We start from the raw sequence: 21,569 nt of genomic DNA on the forward strand, positions 1-21,569 counted from the left end.
AGAAAATACAAATATCAGCCACAGCAAATTCACAGGAAAATCAAAAAAGAAATCCAAGGAAAGTTGAACCGAGTAAATCAGGTTTCTCTGAGGCTTACTACCTGAGGTTGGCCCCACCCTGATTTCATGTAGGGCCAGGACTTATTTTCAAGGCTGACTTAACTCCTTTAAAAGCAGGTGTCATCTCTTCAGTTTTTCGAGTTTTCCAGAGGTCTCCAGCCCACAGATGCTCTTAATATCTGTGCAGTGTTCCAACATCTTTCCAACTGATTTTTTTTCCATCTAATCCAATTCTCTCTTGCCTATTCTCTCTTAAATTAGGATATATGAGGATTTAAGAATCAGGAATCTAAATGTAGAAAATGACTTTTTTTCAGTACAGTAATTACAAAATATGGAGGGATAAAATTTCCCAGGCAGTCATTTTCACATCCAGCTGGGACATACTGCTTTAGCTCCCCATGCGCAAGGTGAAAACTTGGCCCTGAGCAGTTTTATTTTTTTATTTGGCAAACTGCTGGAATATTAAAGGGGGTGTGTGTGTGTGTGTGTGTGTGTGTGTGTGTTTATGTGTATGCTTGACTGCTCACTTTGGAACAATTTCCACCTGATGGTCCCTGATTTGATGGTTCCGAAGGCCCAGTGCAGAAATAGATACAATGCCAAATCCCCTTTGAAATAATGGAGGGCTACTGAAGGATACAATTAGCAGACCAGTTAAGCATAGGGAAGCTAATTTGATAGCTAAATAATAGGGATTAGTCTCCTCTACAAAACACTGTGGAGCTCCATCTCTCCTATATTTCCTTTAATCAAAGCACTGTTCATATTTTAAAGGTTATTGCCCAATTTTCAATGACTTACAGAATAGAGACAATGAAACCCAAGTTGTTCCATATTATGTAAAGAGATGGACTGGCTCCTATCTTTCCACCAAGTTGTTTCTTTCAGGAGTATACCTTCTGATGGCATTTAATTGCCAACATTACTACAGTGCACTGGGGAGCTATGATTTTAATTGCACTTTCTATCCATGCCCAGGAAAAGACAAATTCCCATTTATCTTAGGGGGAATCCATTGCTTTTGAGATTTATCTTCCTTTTTTTTTTTCCAACTGAACTGTTAGCAAGGGTATTGCAGCTCAGGGTTCAGACACAAAGATAATTTTTATAATGCCGGCACCGCTTTCTTGGAACTGAGAGGCCAGCCAGCCAGCGGACATGGTATGATTTTCTCGTTGTCACCCTCCTAGTCTGGAGATGAACGAGTGACCTAGAGGTAAAACGCTGTTGAGCTCACTCCAAAATCTACTGGATCACCTGAAGTCCCCAAGGCAAACAATAGATTCACTTTGATTAGCTCTGGTGTGTATATAGACGTGTTCATTATTCTATTTATTTTATTAATGATGCATATATATGTATAATTCTATTTATTTATATTGATGCTATTGATTTATTCATTGAGAGATTACTGTGTGCAAAGCACTGGATTAAATGCTTGGGAGAGTACACTAGAACAACAAACAGACATATTCCCTGCCTACAATGAGTCACCATTTAGAGGGGGAGATGGGCATTAATAAACATAAATGCATACATAAATACATAAATAAATAAATTACAGAAATATACATATGTGCTATGGGCTGGTTCTCAAGTACCCTAGGTGAGTATTGGTCTAAAACTGGGCTTCTGTGAATGAATTGGGGAAGTCTTTCTGAATGATGGGAGAATTTTCAAGGGCTTTAAAGATTCATTCATTTGTTCAATCATATTCACTGAGTGCTTCCTGTGTGCAGAGCACTGTATTAAACGCTGGAGTGGTGGATTGGGAGAAGGGAACAGCCCAGTGTTGAGGGGGTAGGTTGTGTGGCAGGGGAAAGGGGAACAATAGAGGCCCCAGATTGGAGTCAGGAGAAGAATGCTCACACCTGAGCTGGAGGTGGGGGGCGGTCTCAAAATTACAGGAGAACCATCAGAAGCCGGACTCTCCTCGACCAGTAAGTCAGTCCTATTTATTGAGTGCTTACTGTGTGCACAGCTCTGTACTAAGAGCTCAGGAGACTACAATATAATAATTTAACAGACACATTCCCTGCCCACAATGAGTTTACAGCCTAGCGGGGAGACAGATAATATAAATAAATAAATGACAGATATGGGCATGAGTACTGCCCATGTCCATGCCCATGTCTCCCCCTTCCTAAAAAAACCCGCTCTTGACCCCACTTCCCCCTCCAGTTATCGCCCTATCTCCCTACTACCCTTCCTTTCCAAAATCCTAGAACGAGTCGTCTACAATCGATGCTTAGAATTCCTTAACTCCCATTCTCTCCTAGACCCCCTCCAATCTGGCTTCCGTCCCCTCCACTCTACCGAGACTGCTCTCTCTAAGGTCACCCATGACCTCCTTCTTGCCAAATCCAATGGCTCCTACTCCATTCTAATCCTCCTTGACCTCTCTGCTGCCTTTGACACTGTCAACCATCCCCTCCTCCTCCATACCTTATCTCACTTTGGCTTCACGGACTCCGTCCTCTCCTGGTTCTCCTCTTACCTCTCTGGCCGGTCATTCTCTGTCTCCTTCGCCGGTGCCTCCTCCCCCTCCCATCCTTTAACTGTTGGAGTTCCTCAAGGGTCAGTTCTTGGCCCTCTTCTGTTCTCCATTTACACTCACTCCCTCGGTGAACTCATTCGCTCTCACGGCTTTGACTACCATCTCTACGCAGATGACACGCAGATCTACATCTCCGCCCCTGTCCTCTCCCCCTCCCTTCAGGCTCGCATCTCCTCCTGCCTCCGGGACGTCTCCACCTGGATGTCGGCCCGCCACCTAAAACTCAACATGAGCAAGACTGAGCTCCTCATCCTCCCTCCCAAACCCGGTCCTCTCCCAGACTTCTCTATCACCGTGGATGGCACGACCATCCTTCCCGTCTCTCAGGCCCGCAATCTCGGTGTCATCCTTGACTCATTTCTCTCGTTCTCCCCACACATCCTATCCGTTACCAAGACCGGCCGGTTTCACCTTTACAATATCGCCAAGATCCGCCCATTCCTCTCCACCCAAACGGCTACCTTACTGCTACGGGCTCTCGTTATATCCCAGCTAGACTACTGTGTCAGCCTTCTCTCTGACCTCCCTTCCTCCTCTCTTGCCCCGCTCCAGTCTATTCTTTACTCTGCTGCCCGGCTCATCTTCCTGCAGAAACGATCTGGGCATGTCACTCCCCTTCTTAAACAACTCCAGTGGTTGCCTATTGACCTCCGCTCCAAACAAAAACTCCTCACACTGGGCTTCAAGGCTCTACATCACCTTGCCCCTTCCTACCTCTCCTCACTTCTCTCTTTCTACCGCCCACCCCGCATGCTCCGCTCCTCTGCCGCCCACCTCCTCACCGTCCCTCGGTCTCGCCTATCCTGCCGTCGACCCCCGGGCCACGTCCTCCCGCGGTCCTGGAATGCCCTCCCTCTTCACCTCCGCCAAACTGATTCTCTTCCCCTCTTCAAAACCCTACTTAAAACTCACCTCCTCCAAGAGGCCTTCCCAGACTGAGCTCCTCTTCTCCCTCTACTCCCTCTACCACCCCCCCTTCACCTCTCCGCAGCTAAACCCTCTTTTCCCCCTTTCCCTCTGCTTCCCCCCTCCCTTCCCATCCCCTCAGCACTGTACTCGTCCGCTCAACTGTATATATTTCCATTACCCTATTTATTTTCTTAATGAAATGTACATCGCCTTGATTCTATTTAGTTGCCATTGTTTTTACGAGATGTTTTTCCCCTTGACTCTATTTATTGCCATTATTCTCGTCTGTCCGTCTCCCCCGATTAGACTGTAAGCCCGTCAAACGGCAGGGACTGTATCTGTTGCCGACTTGTTCATTCCAAGCACTTAGTACAGTGCTCTGCACATAGCAAGCGCTCAGTAAATACTATTGAATACTGTGGGGCTGGGCAGGGGGAATGAATAAAGAGAGCAAGTCAAGGTGATGCAGGAGGGAGTTGAAGCATAGGACCCTGCTTGGACTGGTGGCTTTATGGTGTTTATCCTGCTTGCCTCATCTCTTTGGACATGAGAGATTATAATCCCTATTTATAGCTGGGGGAAATTGACACTCAGAGATGTATCCAGGGTCACCTGGTCCAGAGCCAGAAGACATACCTAGATCTTTCTGATTCCTGGTCCAGTCCTCTGAGCATTATACAGAGTTGCTTCTTACCTTATCTTGAATTAACCCTTTGTTTTTGTGCAAGCCTGACAGAAGACATGGAATTAGCTGCTATCTTTACCCAGAGACCTTCACCAACAAAATGTAACATTACTAACTACAGGAAGTACTTTTCTGAGATATCACCTATAGGGTACATTCAAGAATGCGAATCTCGAACAGGAATCAAGAGGTGAGCTACATCTGCGGCAGTTTTTAAAATTATAGTATTAGTTAAGAGTTTACTGTTCTAAGCACTGGAGTAGATATAAATTTATCAGGTTGGATGGACACAATCCCTGTTCCATATGGGGCTCACAGTCCAAGTACGAAGGGGTAGGATTTAATCCCAATTTTACAGTTGAGGAAATTGAGGCAAAGAGAAGTTAAGTGATTTAATGTTGGTATTTGTTAAGCGCTTACTATGTGCCGAGCACTGTTCTAAGCGCTGGGGTAGACATAGGGGAATCAGGTTGTCCCACGTGGGGCTCACAGTCTTAATCCCCATTTTACAGATGAGAGAACTGAGGCACAGAGAAGTTAAGTGACTTGCCCACAGTCACACAGCCGACAAGTGGCAGAGCTGGGATTCGAACTCATGAGCCCTGACTCCGAAGCCCATGCTCTTTCCACTGAGCCACGCTGCTTCTCCAAGTGATTTGCCCAAGGTCATACAGTAAGCAGTTTATTTGCAAAGCCAAGATTAGAACCCAGGTCCTCTGACTTCCAAGCCCATACTCTTTCTATTAGGCCACACTGCTTCTCAGTTCCATTCCCTTCCTATCGATTCCCCCAGCCCACTAGCTTTAAAATTGATTTATTGAATATTTACCCCATGCAGGGAGTAGTGTACCAAATGCAGGGGAAAAAAATTCAAGGATATGAGAATTAAGTATTGTTTCTGGACCTCAGGGAGCTGACAGACTTAGAATAAGCTAGGAGACTTGTCATTAGACAAATCAGGATACATTTAAATGACAAAAATGTCCAGACAAGATAAGACAATGGAATGGAAATGAAAACAAGAAGAGTTGCCATAGAATCAAGGCTAAAGGAGTAGTTTGGGAGTCCTCAGTCAACCTGCAGGTTCGTCCAGAATCCAAGAGCCTTAAAACTCAGTGCCAAAGTCCCCCAGTGCTCAGATGCACCATAGTTTTGTCAGGCAACTTTGCCAACTCCATTAGCTAACTGTATTCTCTCAAGTGCTTAGTACAGTGAGCTACACACAGTAAGCACTCAATAAATATGATTTCTTGATGAATTGATTTGGATACTTATTGTCACTTGGGATAATTAGTCAATTGATCAGTAGATTTATTCAGTGCTTACTCTGCATAGAGCACTGTACTAATAAGCACTTAGGAGAGTATGGTAGAGTTAGTAGGGATGAGCCCTGCCATCAAGGATCTGGTAAGGGAGACAGATACTAATGTGAATTACAGTGTGGACTTATGGAAAGAACACAGGCCTGGAAGGGGAGGGGGGAGAAGGGCCTGAGTTCCAATCCTGGCTCTGCCACTTGTCTGCTGTGTGATGTTGGACCACCACTTAGCTTCTCTGTACCTCAGTTACCTCATTTGTAAAATGGAGATTAAGACTGTGAGCCCCAAGTGAGACGTGGACAATGAACAACCTGATTAGCTGGCATCTTTCAGTGCTTAGTACAGTGCCTGGTGCATAGTAAGTGGTAAACAATTACCAATTTAAAAAAAGGTAGCAAGAAGTAACAGTGTTCAAAGATATATTCATATGTGCCACAGGGGTAGGGAGGAGGGTAAGTGCCTAAGTGCTTAGGGTGAAAACTCAAGTGTATAGGGGATGCAGAAGTGTTGAAGTGGAAGTAGGGTGGGAAAATGAGAGATTAATCAGGTAAGGCCTCCTGGAGGAGATGTGATTTTAGTAGAGCTTTGAAGATGGAGGTGGATCAGTGATGCGAAGGTATTTCAAAGCACTTTTTAAAAGTTAGTGCAACTACTCTCAGAGAAAAGTTTAAGCTTGGAAGATCCAGTTCAGTAATCATTACTGAAATCCATTTTCTGTAGCCTGACCTCTTCCCTGGCTTAACCTTTTCCCCTAGGCTAAACATTTCCCCAAGCCTAACCTTTTCCCTTAGCCTTAACTAAGGAAGGAATTTCAGTGGCTTCCTAACTAGGCTGAGGATCGTCCAGGGTCGAAGAGGGAAAAGGGATTGAGGCTTGACACAGACTTGTCTGTTGGGTCTCTGTATACTGTCTCAATGTCTGTCAAGCAGGCTTATCATTTCAGGGCCTGAAAGAAATTAGTTTGGGTCTGAAGGTAATGAAACAGTTGACAACAATAAACTTCAATGGAGATGGAATGTATAACCCTGCACTGGTCCTGTAGCTCTTCAGCCTTCTGGGGTTCACTGATGTCAGATGAGTCATCAAGACACTACAAAGTAGAGGAAATCTGTGGACTAGGAAAAATTATTAATAATAATAATAATGTTGGTATTTGTTAAGCGCTTACTATGTGCCAAGCACTGTTCTAAGCGCTGGGGTAGATGCAGGGGAATCAGGTTGTCCCACGTGGGGCTCACAGTCTTCATCCCCATTTTACAGATGAGGTAACTGAGGCACAGAGAAGTTAAGTGACTTGCCGACAGTCACACAGCTGACAAGTGGCAGACCTGGGATTCGAAAAATTCAGGCAGGCTGATAGATTTTGGAGCCTATCTGCCGGGCTGGTATGAATCAGTAGTATAGTATTATCCATAAGATATCACAGGTCGGGTAGAACATCTAAGATTCATGGAACTTGCGATTTTTTTCTTGTGTGGAAAGCAAAAGTAGGGAGTGCAGACTACAAGGATATTTTCCTTTCTTATTTATTTATCCAACCCAAAGACCCTGCCTTCTCCCAGCAGCAGGTAATTTAGCTGCTCGGAACCTACCTTGGAGCCTTGCATCTCGGTTGATTCAAGACCTTTGAGTTGGCTCTTTAAATAGCCCTGAAAAGAGACCTATCAAATGTTCCTGGGCTGAGTTGTCTCCAAATTGAAATGAAAAGCAAGAAAGAGATTAAAAAAGGACTCTCACCTAATACAACTATAGCATGAAAAAGAAATCATTATAAAAATCTTTTAAGTGCAATAAAAAGGGACTTATCAAGAAATGAAAGTGAAGCTACTATCTTGGTACTTTTATGCAAACTGAGGTCATGGGGATTGCCTTGTTCATTCCAATTCCTTTAAGGAACAGCCAGTCTTTTATGGTATTTTTTAAGTGCTTACTATGTTCCAGGTTCTGTTCTAAGCTCTGAGCTAGATACAAGGTAATCAGGTTGGATACAGTCCATGTCCACATGGGGCTCACAGTCTTAATCCTCATTTTACAGATGAGGGAACAGAGGCACAGAGAAGTGAAGTGACTTGCTCAAGGTCACACAATAGACAAGTGGGGGAGTTGGGATTAGAAGCCAGGTACTTCTGATTCCCAGGCCTGTGCTCTATCCACTTAGGCCATACCTGCTTCTCAAATCTTCTAAATCACCAAGAATGTTTTGGTTCTACTTAGTAAGCAGCTCACTTCTGATTTTGTCTAAAAGCCTTTAAGGAATAAAGAATTCAAAACCTGTCAGAAAAAAGCTAAGACTTTCCCATTCACCCAAGTTTTCAAGTACTGGCATAGATTCTTCCCCTTCTTTTGACAGCCACGAATGTCATGTCGGACACTAGCCCCTAGAGATTTAAGCCATTCCTAGGGATTCATTGCTTAATTTGAATGCAGGAGCTAGAATTAATCCCGGCCAGAAACTGCCCCCCAACCCATACCTATAACGCCACATGGAATGTCACCAGTCCCTTAAGCCCCCCAACGCTGTCCGCCAGAAACTCCAATCAGACAGTTGGTCTCTCCCCTGTTGGCCATGGGGACATTTTGCTTCTCTTTATCTCTCCCAAGAGCAGAATGGTCAAATCTGTGCAAAATGTTTCTTATTAACACCAGCAAAACGGTTGGGGAAGGAAGCTGAACCTAGAAATTATTTTTGGGTTATCTAAGGAATATCCTCATGCCTCAGAATGGACCATAAAGACCTGCCTTCAGGACACATCTACTTGGATATACCCACAAATGCCTTAAAATGCCCTGAAGAGTCAGTCATGGTTCTGATGCCTTAATCTCACTAATACCAGATATGCCGTTTCTCTCAGTTCAAAGAATGAAGGACATAACATCAGTTTCAGCATCTGCATATGCCTTGGTTCCTAAAAAGCCCGACCTTAAAAATCTGTCACACCAAACCACCAAGGATACAGCTTGCTTGGCCATTTTCATATTTAACTGTCTTAAAACAAGTGTTTCTTGTTCAAATAAACCTTGTGTGATGATTGGAGGGGAAGGACAGTGAAGGTAAAAGCTTACAGATGATTCCTGTAGATTGAAATCTACTGTTTAAATATCATCTGTTCCCTGTGCAAGCAGACATAAGCACCAGTTTCCTCCAATTGCTTTACTAACCGTGTTCACCTCTGGGACTTTTCTTTGTTCCTGGGGTGACTGAGTAATAATTCAGTGATATAACTGTAATGGGGTAAGCTTATTTTCTACAGTGCATGGTATTCAAATGCATAGGGCCATCTGCCCTACATCCGAAGCTGTAATTATCAGAATTTATGCATTAATAGTATCATTTCCCCCACATTTCATATTTACATGAAGGTCTGTGATCTTGTTTGCTTTGAGAAAGGGAGGGAGAAAACCTGAGATGGTGATAAGCTTAGTAGAATAATTCCCAAGGAATATAAACATGAATCAGTTAGAGAGGATGATGCTCTTTTAAATAAGTTAAATAGACATTGATTTTCCATTATATGTCATATTGGCTATTTAATGAATTTGCATGGCTTAGTCCCTCTCTTGCTGACTCTGAGTCCAGCCTCAGTTATCAGATCCAATACAGACTTGGTAACCAGGGCCAGACTCCACCAGCGGTAGTCAGACATTAGCCCCATGGGCTGCAGAGGGGCTAATACTTTTGCGGTGGAGAGAAGAGTGGGCTAGTCGGTCAATCAGTCAGTTGTATTCAATGAGCACTTACTATTTGCAGGGCACTGTACTAAGTGCTTGGGAGAGTACAACAATATAACAGACACATTCTCTGCCCTCAATGAGCTTACAGTCTAGGTGGAGAGACAGACATTAATATACATAAATAGAATTACAGATATGTACATAAGTCCTGTGGGTTTGAGATGGGGGATGAATAAAGGGATCAAGTCAAGGTGATTCAATAGGGAGTGGAAGAAAGGAAAGGAGGGCTTATTCAGGGAAGGCCTCTTGGAGATGATGTGCTGTCAGTAAAGCTCTGAAAGTAGGGCAGAGTAATCATCTGTCAGATATGAAGAGGGAGGGGATTCCAGGATAAAGGCAGGACGTGGGTGAGAGGTTGGTAGTAAGATATTAATTCATTCAATAGTATTTATTGAGCGCTTACTATGTGCAGAGCACTGTACTAAGCACTTGGAATATACAATTTGGCAACAGATTGAGACAATCCCTGCCAATGATGGGCTCACAGTCTAATCGGGGGAGACAGCAGAGCAAAATAGAACAAAACAAAAGCAAGACAACATTATCACGATAAATAGAATCAAGGGGATGTACATCTCATTAACAGAATAAATAGAGTAATAAATAATATATACAAATGAGGACTGTGCTGAGGGGAGGGGAAGGGGAGAGGGGGAGGAGCAGAGGGTGGGGTGGGGAAGGGAGGGGGAAGGAAGAGGAGCAGAGGGTGGAGGGGGAGGGGAGGGGGAAGGAAGAGGAGCAGAGGGTGGAGGGGGAACAGAGGGAGAAGGGAACTCAGTCTGGGAAGGCCTCTTGGAGGAGGTGAACTCTCAGTAAGGCTTTGAAGAGGGGAAGAGAGGTAGTTTGGTGGATGTGAGGAGGGAGGGCATTCCAGGACAGCAGTAGGACGTGGGTCAGGGGTCAACGGCGGGATAGATATGTGATCAAGGTAAAGTAAGAAGATTGGCATTAGAGGATCAAAGTGTGTGGACTGCATTGTTGTAGGAATCTAGCAAGGTGAGGTAGGTGGAGCAAGGTGATTGAGTGCTTTAAAGCTGATGGTAAGGAGTTTCTATTTTCTGTGGACGTGGATGGACAACCAAAGGAGGTTCTTGAGAAGCGGGGAAACATGGCCTGATTGTTTCTACAGAAAAATGATCCTGGCAGCAGATGATGTAAAGCCTGGAGTGCGGAGAGGCAGGAGACAGAGAGGTCAGCAATGAGGCTGACACAATAATGAAGGTGGGATAGGATAAATGCTTGGATTAACATGATTGGAAGTAGGAGCAGGGGCCGCCAATGAAGCTCCACCTTTATTCTGTCCCCTAGCAACCTTACACAAAATGTCATCAATCCCTGGATTAAGTCTTTCCCTGATTAAACCCTCTTTCACCCTACTCCCTCTCCTTCTAGCACTTGATATTCACCCCACTCTCAACCTTGCTGCATTTTTTTAAATGGCATTTATTAAGCAGTTATTATGTGCCAGGCACTGTACTAAGCACTAGGGTAGATACACCTGATGAGGTTGGAAACAGTACCTGTCCCACATGGGGCTCAAAGTCTTAATCCCCGTTTTACAGATGAGGTCATCTAGGCACGGAGAAGTTACATAACTTTCCTAGTGTCACTTATTTGCAGTGGTGGAGCCCGGATTAGAAACCAGGTCTTTCTGACTCCACGTCCGTGCTCTATCCTTTAGGCCATGCTGCTTCTCTCAAGATTTAGTGCATGGCATTAAATCATAGAATGGGGAGTCTCCTAGAATTGAAAAAGACTGCTAAAAGGTCATTGGAGCCAGCCTCCTGCCCCTCGGGTAGTAAACACCAAATGACAATCTTCAGTGGATCCAAAATAATTTGAAGCTCAAAATATGGATTTCTGCTTCCTCCTTTTCCCTACCCTAAATCATTTCTCTAGACTGGTGATGAAGTTACATAATTATTTAACCTGATGGAGGCAGAAGTGGTCCCACTCATCAGAGTTATCACTGGCCACCTTTGTTTTTAAAATACTAGCTAAGCATTTATTGTGTGCCAAGAATGGGTAAGATAATCAAATTGAGAGAAGCAGCATGGCCTAGAGGATAGAGCACTTGGGCCTGGGAGTCAGAAGGTCACTGGTTCTAATCCTGCCTCTGCGACCTGGGAGTCAGAAGGTCACTGGTTCTAATCCTGACTCTGCCGCTTGTCTGCTGTTTGATCTTGGGCAAGTGACTTCACTTCTCTGTGCCTCAGTTCCCTCATCTGAAAAATAAGGACTAAGAATGTGAGACAGGGACTATGGCCAACCCGATTTACTTGTTCTCCTGCTCTCCCCACCCCCCCAGAGCTTAGTACAGTGCTGGCACATAATAAGCGCTCAAGAAATATCAAAAAAAAAAAAAAAGGTTGGACACATGAAGATCACAGTCTAAGAAGAATAGAAAAGTCCAAAGAAAAGTCCCCAGCAAGAACAGTGGCCCAGGCAATCCAATTAAAACATTTACAAGATGATCCCAAGAGGTCACCCTTGCTCGTGAACCTAAATAGCAGAAGGAGACTGAATATGTTTAATTTATTATTTTTACCATGGCAACGTTCAGCAAAACTGACCTTTTCAGTTTCAATAAAAACGGATTTTCCTGCCAGTCCTTTGACAGCTGCCACAATAAGAAGCCATTCTGAAGCCCTTTATTAAAAGCTAAACAAGAGGAAAATGGAAAACAGCCCCATCAGCCCCAGGAAATGTGTGATTGACATCGGTTTGCCAATAGCTGATATGAAACTTTCTGAATACCTGAAGTGTGGGTTTTAGGCTCAGACAATTTTGGTTTCCCTTCTTCGTCCCTTTCCAGATGAACCTTGAATGCTACTGACCCTCCTAATATCCTTCTCCTGTTTAGCTACATAAGTTGTCAATTAATCCACAATACCCAAGGAGGACATGCTGCACTTAGCAAAACCCTTTAAGCACCTATTGGTCCCCAGGCACCATTTGCATTCAACTGGAATAAAAGAGGCTTAAATGAAAAGCACTGTGGCCTAGTGGATAGAGCACAGGGTTGGGAGTCAGAAGGATCTGGATTCTAATCCTAGCTCCATCACTTGTCTGCTGTGATGGAGACAAGTCACTTCTCTATGCTTCAGTTACCTCATCTGTGAAATAGTGATTAAGATTGTGATCCCCATGAGGAACAGGGACTGTGTCTAACCTGAGTAGCTTGCATCTACCCCAGCAATTAGAACAGTGTTTGGCACATAGTAAGTACTTAACAAACATTATTATTATTATTATTCTATTCAGTTACCTCATCTGTAAAATAGGAATTAAAGATCTTAGTTCCCTGTGGGGCATAGACTGTGTCTAATCTTATTCGCTTGTACCCCAGTACTTAGTACAGTGTTTAGCATGTAGTAAGAGCTTAACAAAAAACCATGAAAAAAAAAGTGGCTCATTTTCCCACTATGAAACACCATAAATTTCAGTCTGCTTAAGCACTCATCCTTGAGGCAACCTAGTCCCAAATTTTCTTAATGTAATACTTCAATAATTGTATTAAGTATGTCTATTTGTATACATTTGGTTGGCTTGCAATTAGAATGACTGGTAGATAAATTGGCATAAAATAGCAACTGATGACTATGTTGTGCTCTGCTTCTCCCGGGCGTGTGGGTTAGTGCCTGGTCCTGGGAGTCTGAAGCCCTGATTTCTAATTCTGGCTAAGCCGTTTGTTTACTGGGTGACCTTGGGAATGTCACTGAACTTTTATGTGCCTCAGTTACCTCATCTGTTAAATGGGAATTAAGGCGGTGAGCCTCATATGGGACACAGACTGTGTCCAACCTGATTATTTACCCTTACAGTCAGTGCAATGCCTGGCACACAGTAAGTGCTTAGCATATGCCGTAAGAAAGAGGTGGGTATCAGTCAGGGAATGCCTCCTGGAGAAGAAGTTGGCCTTTTACAACTCTAACAGGAGATGGGTCAGTTATGGAAATCTGAGTTAGAGGATTTCCCAGGGTGAAAAAGAGACAAGTAATGGGTTGGAAACAGAAGTGGTGAAGGGCAATAGAAGGAGTGAAAAGCATGAAATCAGGTGACCTGGGAGAAGAGAACAGATGGAGAAGCAGCTTGGCCAAGTGGAAAGAGCACAGAACTCTGCCTCCTGCATGCTTTGTGTCTTGGGAGAGGTCACTCAACTTCTCTGTGCTTCTGTCTCCTCATCTGTAAAATGGAGATTTAATGCTTCCTCTTTCTTCTACTTTGGCTGTGAAGTCCTTGTGAGACAGTCTATTTCTGACCTGATATATGAGTTAGGTATAATGCTTTGCATGTACTAAGCGTTTAACAAATACCACAATTATAATGGGGAACCAGTTAATGGAGATCCTTGAAGCTAATAGTCTGGAGTGTTTGTTGGATGGAAGAAGCAATGGGGAATCACTGGGAACTTCTGAGAAAGAATGGCAAATCAGCCTCTGAGAAAGATGATGAGAAGTCAACAAGATAAACAGAAAGAGGAGAGGGGTTGGAAGCAGAGAGACCAATAAGGATGTAGTTCAAGGTCTAACTGGGAGGAGCTGAGACCTTGGGGGGCATTGAAAAGGTAAGAAAAGTTAGGAAAAAGGAGTAGCTCTATCAGATAATAAAGTCAGGGCATAGAGATGTAAAAGTGGTAAATGACTGAAAGACAGAAAATGACATCAAGAATACAAAATGGGTCACCCAAGGAAGATGATGTTGCTGATTGACGGAACAGTTCAGAAGAGGTGAGAGTTTCAGTAGGAAGATGAGGAGCTCAGTTGGGTCCGTAGCAGATTTAAGATACCTGTTGGGCATTCAGTTGAGACTGTTCAAAAGGCAAGAGGAAATGTAAGACTGTGGAGTAATTTGGAAAGGAGCAGACACTGTCCTTTCCTTTGGTCCTCCAAAAAGGAAAATTAAAAATAGATACCAAATTCCAAAATATAAATACTCCAAGCTAAAGCTTAGCCAAGAAAAGGACTAGAATCTAATTGTGCAGTGTTTACATGTAATAATAATTGTGGTATTTATTAAGTGCTTGCTATGTTCCAGGCACTGTTCTAAGCACTGGGGTAGATAAAAGATAATTGGGTTGGACACAGTCCCTGTCCCACACAGGGCTCACGGTCTTAATCTGCATTTTACAGATGAGGCAACTGAGGCACAGAGAAGTTAATTGACTTACCCAAGGATACACAGCAGACAAGTGGCAGAGCTGGGATTGGAACCCAAGTCCTTCTGACTTCTAAGCCCATGCTCTATCCACTAGGAAACACTGCTTTTCCAGCCATACTGCTTCTCACAGCTACTCTCCCTAAGATGTACATCACTGCCAAATCCTAGAAAGAAGAGTCTCAGCCAAGGGTACGTTTGTTTGCTTGTTTGTTTTAATCCAGCTCAATATCTGTCTGTCTCCAATGGGTCAAATTTTCCTGGGTTTTAGGCTCCTCCCTCGAGGTAGGTCTAACCCAATGTTTAATACTCACCCCAGTCCCACAGCATGTTGTTGTACTCTACTATATTCCCTTGTTGTAATTTATTTGGTTATCTGTAGATTGTAAGCTTTTGGGCAGACATCATGTCTTCCAACTCTATTGTAATGTACTTTCCCAAGTGCTTAGTACAGTACACACAATAATTGCTCAATAAATATCATTAATTGAAATGGCATTGATTTCAGGGCCCCAGAGAACTATTTAATACTCTGAGGTGGGAAGTTAGTAAATGTAATCATTATTGGTGACCTCTGGGGTTTTAGCCAAGATGGGTTCTTGCTAGCTTGCTTGCTTGCTAGAGAAGCAGCGTGGCTCAGTGGAAAGAGCACGTGTTTAGGAGTCAGAGGTCATGGGTTCTAATCCCGACTCCGTCGCCTGTCAGCTGTGTGACTTTGGGCAAGTCGCTTAACTTCTCGGTGCCTCAGTGACCTCAGCTGTAAAATGGGGCCTCACGTGGGACAACTTGATTATCCCGTATCTACCCCAGCGCTTAGAACAGTGCTTGGCACGTAGTAAGCACTTAATAAATACCTACATTATTATATCCCAGCTCTGCCACTTGTCAGCTGTGTGACTGTGGGCAAATCATTTAACTTCTCTGTGCCTCAGTTCCCTCATCTGGAAAATGGGGATTAAGACTGTGTCACCTGGGACAACCTGATTACCCTGTATCTCCCCCAGCGCTTAGAACAGTGCTCGGCACACGGTAAGCGCTTAACAAATACCAACATTATTATTATTAGTGACACCAGGGAGTCATTCCATCCAGCAGTTGGTAATTTCGGGGCTGAAGGATCAAGAAGGCTGGATCCTAGATCCTTCACTCCTCCCTGTAGGTCAGAACTGATGAACACCTACATCTCCATTTTCAATAACCTGCCTCCATTTTCTATCACCAGCTACTTATCTTTCAGATCCCAAATCCTTGAGAAAAACCCTGCAAAATAACAGTGAGGATGAATCTCCAGCATCCCAAGATCACTCATTTAACTTCCCAGCCCCTCGTGATCAGACTTCATTATCTACGGATTACTGAGACAATTTCTGTTTTCCCATGTCACCAAAGGGAAACAGATAAAAGGGACATGAGTCATGACTTGATTTCCTCCCTAGTTGCAGCCTGAAGTGGAAAGTTAGGACCAACAGCCAAAAGGTCACAACAAGCCACCTGACTCCCTCTAGAAACTCCTTTACTGATCTCTGCTCTGGGGCCTGGATCAGAAGCAGTGTGGTGCAGTGGATAGAGCACAGGCCTGGGAATCAGAAGGTCGTGAATTCTAATCCTGGCTCTGCCATTTGTCTGCTGTATGACCTTGGGCAAGTCACTTCATGTCTCTGTGCCTCAGTCCCCTGATCCAAAAAAATGGGGATTAAGACTATGAGCCCCATGTGAGACAGGGTCTGCGTCCAACCCAATTTGTTTGTATCCACCCCAGCTCTTATTACAGTGCTTGACACACAGTAAGCACTTCATAAATATCACCTACAATCATAATGACTCAAGGGTGAAGAGAGAGTGCTGTCACCAAAGATTAACTCTTCCTGACATGGGCTGCCTTACCCGTACCAAGAGGGAATCACATTCTCAGGTGCCAACATTTTGGAAAAATAAGTGGACCAATGGCTTAAAATCAGATGGGGTGCCATTTGGGGGCTCCTTCTTTCTACCACTCAGGGTGACTGATATCTTCTCCCATTTCCTAGTCTTCTGAAACTCTATTTTAATTAAGTTCAAAAAATGAGGTTTCAGTGGGAATTCGGAGGTCTTTCCCCCCACCCCCTTTTTTTCCTTATGGTATGTAGGTGCTTACTTTGAGCCAGACGTCCTTCTAAACTCTGGGGTAGATACAAGCTAATCAGGTTGGACCCAGTCCATGTCCCACACTGGACTCACAGTTTAAATCTTCATTTTACAAATGAGGCAACTGGGGCACAATACAGAGAAGTGAAGAGACTCATTCAAGGTCACATAGATGAATGGCAGAGCCAGGATTAGAATCCAGGTCCTTCTGACTCCCAGGCCTGTGCTCTATCCACTAGGCGAACCTGTTCCTTGCCTTACTTCACAATCCACAGAGAGGATTTGAGTGCTCATTTGCCTTTGGATTCAGCCAGAGCTTCCCTCTTTGATCAGTTGCAGGGGCTTGTCTCTAATTCCTATTGCTGATTCCCCTAATGCTCCAGAAATCTCTGTGCCTGGATCTGTTAGACTGGATGCATTCCATTACTATGTTAGCAAGATTGCTATTGTTCTCAAAATGTCCATCCTTTTCTTATTAATTTTGCTTGCTAAAGAGAGTTGGTAAAAAATAAGTTTATTTCATATATTTTCTATGATTTTTTTAAAGGGTTTGATTCCTCTTAGACTCCTGGATCACTGTGTTGGTAAGCTTATGAAATCCTCTTTCTCCCTTGTGCTGTTTCTCTATATTTCCTTCCAACCAGGAAGAGCTGCCTTATGTTTCTTGCTCTACTTTTGCATTCCCTTGCCTGTAGGTGTTTGAGTTGTAGGTCCCTTGTGAAGCTACCCTGGATGGTTCTTGTTTTTTTGCATTCTCCTTTGACAGAAAATAATCAGCAACTGCAATTTAAATTAATGTCTCTTTACACATTCACAGCTGCTTCTTTCACTGGCCTAACCTATAAGGGAGAAAAAATAATTCATTTCAACATCACTAGGTGCAACCTTCACTTTCATGGATTTCCCCTCCTGATCCTGAAGAGGAAAGAGCTTTGGAGCTAATTGCACCAAAGAGAAGCAGCAAAGCTTAGTGGATAGAGCATGAGCCAGGGAGTCAGAAGGATCTGCGTTCTAATCCAGGCTCTGCCATTTGTCTGCTGTGTGACCTTGGGCAAGTCATTAATTTTCTCTGTGCCTCAGTTACCTCATCTATAAACTGTGAGCCCCACGTGGGACAGGGACTGTGACCAACCTGAATAGTTTGTATTTTCCCCAGCGCTTAGTACAGTGCCTGGCACATAGTAATCATTTAACAAGAACCTTAAAAAATTGCTCTAGAAGGTGTTCCACCTTGTAAGGGAGAATTATCCAAAGAAACCTAAATGCAAGTTGTTGACTAGCTCTTCATCATTTTAAATAGCATTAGTGGAATAGCCAAGAGATTCCATCTCACACTAGATCTGAAATGTATAAAATTTAACATGGCATCAATTCCTAATAAGCAAACAAATTCCCAGAACCTCAGTTAGAAGCAAATATTTCAGTCACGAACATAAACACATGGGCCTAATTTCCCAAATTTAGTTCTTAAGCCAGTTTTAAAGAAATGACTTTTCTTCAGAGGGCATGTCATTGTTCTACATTCTCAACACACGGTCAGAGCTTTGAGCTATTGACCTTTGGTGGCTTTGTATTCAGGATTATAGGATTATTCTCTTAGTCGACAGATCCATCGTTTTGCCTTTATTTGTAGTCATTTTTATTCTCTTTTCCTCATAGCTTCTTCTTGAGATAGTGTCATCATTTTGCAGATAAAGAAATCAAAATCAGAGAGATTGATGTCACTTAGCAAGTGTAAAGCAGAAAGGAAACTGGAATTCATGGGTTTTGAACTTGTGGTGTGGTGATTTAGCATGCCCTGAGTACTGGAATTGCACTTTTTTTTAAAGGCATCTGTTAAGTACTTACTATGTGTCAGGCACTGTACTAAGTGCTGGGGTAGATAGAACGTAATCAAGTTAGATACAGTCCCTGCTCCACATGGAGTTCAGTTTAAGCCCTATGACCAATGCGAAAGAGGCTGTCCATTTTAGCAGGTGAGAATTTAGTAGAGTGTTGTGAACATTTTTTTCCATAACCAAAAACCTAAACTGCAGTTAGCTAACTGTTGGTATAGAGTGGAGCTGATGCTATATGCTTCAACTATCTGGCTCACATTCTTCCCCATAAACTGCTTGTAAGAAATGCATTTATACTCTCAACACAATCTGATCTATAACATTTTTGTGACTGGACATATAATGGTCCATTAAAACTGTGACTTTCAGTCCAGAAAGGACTACAAAATCCCATCCTTGACCATTAACATCCAGTACTCATGTAGGGTCATTCTAAGCTCTCATCTGATATCACCTTTCTCGAGTCTTCTGCCTGCCTTTGTTTTCCTTTCAAGAAGCTGTGATCCACTGGGTTCGAATCTCCCAAGCCAAAGTACAGAATCACTTCTTGGAAAGTTAAGTGAGTCCTTGTGACACCGCCCTGTGAAAAGCAGAGGAAGATAAGCTGGTCGAAATAGATAATGTCTTGGATACCTTGGACAGCGACAAGTTTAGCCGTTCAATAGTGTTGTTTCATTTGGTTCTAGAAGGTATTTCCCTTCTACACCTGGCATGGAGCAGAGTTAAGAATTCTATGTTGTGCAGGCAGCAGAATAGGCAGAGGGAGGCTGCATATCTGGCTGTGGGGGAAAAATGGCAATCCCTTTATCTTTTCATATTCCATCTTTCTAAATGGACCCCAGCCAAACCGTCGTTTACAAGTCTATCAGGACAAAACATTCATTCTCTTCCTCAGCCAATAGCTTTCAGTTTTCCAGAGAGCCAACTCCAGTCGGGAAAGAGAGTTTAGACTAAGAAAGCCACGGATCTGTTCAGAGAGTAGAGCTTCCCAAGTCCCTTGATATAGAAAGGACTAGAGGAGAAACCAATGATTTCCCTCATCCCACTATCCTCTTTGCCTCTCAGTCTTTCACTTCACTCAGTAATACACTCTCAGGCCTAATACCTTACAGCATCTCTACATTACATTATCTCTTTGGCAAATTCTAACACCAAGACCCTACATTATGCTCCAAGACCAAGTATCTGAAATCTCAGAAAAACACTTTTGAGAGGTAAGGGAGTGACCGACTTCTACTTTCTTTATTTTACAGCTGTCAAAACAGTTTTGGCCTCCCCAGATCTTTAGCGGTCTGATCCATGAGCATAAGTGAGGATCCAGATTGAAGTTTTACTCTTTCCTGACTCTGCTGTATGCTGAAGCTTTTCTCAATGTTTAAGTTGTACTTGCAGCTTCTCCTCTTCTTAGAGGCACTAGTTTCTCTTCTTTGCCTTTTGCTGTTGGTTTCCCTCCCAGGTCAGTAGTTTAGCTCTGTTCAAAACCCCCACCTGCTTCATTTATTTAAGCCAGCTCTTTTTTGCAGCTGATTGAAGCAAGGCTGTAGAGGGACTAGAGGATATAATTATCGCATCCTCTCTTTGCCATTGTCAGTCAGTACTGTTTATCCCACCTTCTACTGTCTCCTTGATTTTCTCCTGTTCTGCGTACTGTTCTTCCGTTTTTCCTGACTCCTTTCTTATCTCTACCTGTCTTCCCAGTTACCCCTTCAAAGTTTTCTGGTGGAAGGAGGTACATTTTCCCCCTGCAAAGAGAGGAAAGGTTGCAGTTGAGTTCAAAAGGTTCTCACTACACTAGCCTTAGCAAACCCAGCTAATTGAGAAGCAGAGTGGCCTAGTGGAGAGAGCAAGGACTTGGGTTCTAATTCCAACTCTGCCACTTATCTGCTGTGTGACCTTGAGCAAGTCACTTCACTTCTGAGCCTCTATTACCCGATATGCAAAATGGGGATTAATTTTGAGCCCCATATGGGACAGGGGCTGTGTTCAACCCAATTACCTTGTATGTACCCAGTGCTTAGTACAGTGCCTGTAAGTGCTTAACACATGCCATGAAAAAAATAAATAAAACTATCTCTGTTCTTTTCTGTCCACTCACAACCTTATTTCCTACTGCAAGTATTAATTTGAAAATAATCATAAAATAGGGCAAATATCCTTAAATAAGTGAGCATGAAACTGTACAATCGGTTCACTCATTTCCCAGATAGATAACCTTTCTTTTCAGATCACGTCTCTGCTGTTTTATTGTCATGCATATTTTCTCAGAGGATCATGCTATTATATTAGTTAGATCACTTTTATGTTCATTTTGTACTATGATGATGATTAGAAATTACTTTTATTTTCAGCTAATTTCCCATCCCACCCATTGTCATTGGGCATTCTGCACAACCTTACATTGGGTAGAAATTAATTTTTGATTGAACACTCGCAATATGCATGGTGCTTCATAAATAACAACAGATGTACCACCCTGGGTAATAATGTATGTATATGTAATGTACATCATAGCAGCTAGTGTATGTGTACTGTGCTCTTGTCAGCTTAAAATTTAAATTATCATTTTAATTAGATTGTATTGTAAGTCACGCTACAAGTAAGAATGCAAAAGTCATATTTTTTTTTCCTTCTTTGCATTAATACTTTTCTCCTCAGAACAGATTGTGACTGTTTCCGTTTGGCTGCCTGACCCCGTGAATAGTAATCCCTTGCTTATGTATGCATTCAGTGGGTGTTAAAAAGTGGCAACTATTCTGATTTTTTTTTTGTCGGTTCTACATTTATCATGAAAAAAGTCTATTGAAAATCAGCGGAAATGGAGCAGAGAGCTTTAATTAACAGAGCCCAGTTCTGAACATTATGTTGATGCAACTGATAACTTTCCCCAGATTTAGAATGATCATAATTTAATGCTGAAAAAAGTAATGAAAAAGATAGATAAAAGGGAGATAATGCAGGGATCTTTTGGTATTCCATTCATTTCCCTTCAGCTTTAAACTGGATCACTTCTAAACTGGCTGTCACCCATGCATGAATTATTACATCAAACTCAGTAGGTTGTGGAAGTAGACAAGACAGAGACACATACGCACAGCTGACACATAATTCCTTTATACCCTACTCAAGTGAAGAGAGTGGTGATAGCAAAGAGAGCTGTGACCCTCCTATTACCGCTTAAGAAGAGG

This window comes from Ornithorhynchus anatinus, chromosome 11 (assembly GCF_004115215.2).
Source record: "Ornithorhynchus anatinus isolate Pmale09 chromosome 11, mOrnAna1.pri.v4, whole genome shotgun sequence".
NCBI classification, from domain to species: Eukaryota; Metazoa; Chordata; class Mammalia; order Monotremata; family Ornithorhynchidae; genus Ornithorhynchus; species Ornithorhynchus anatinus.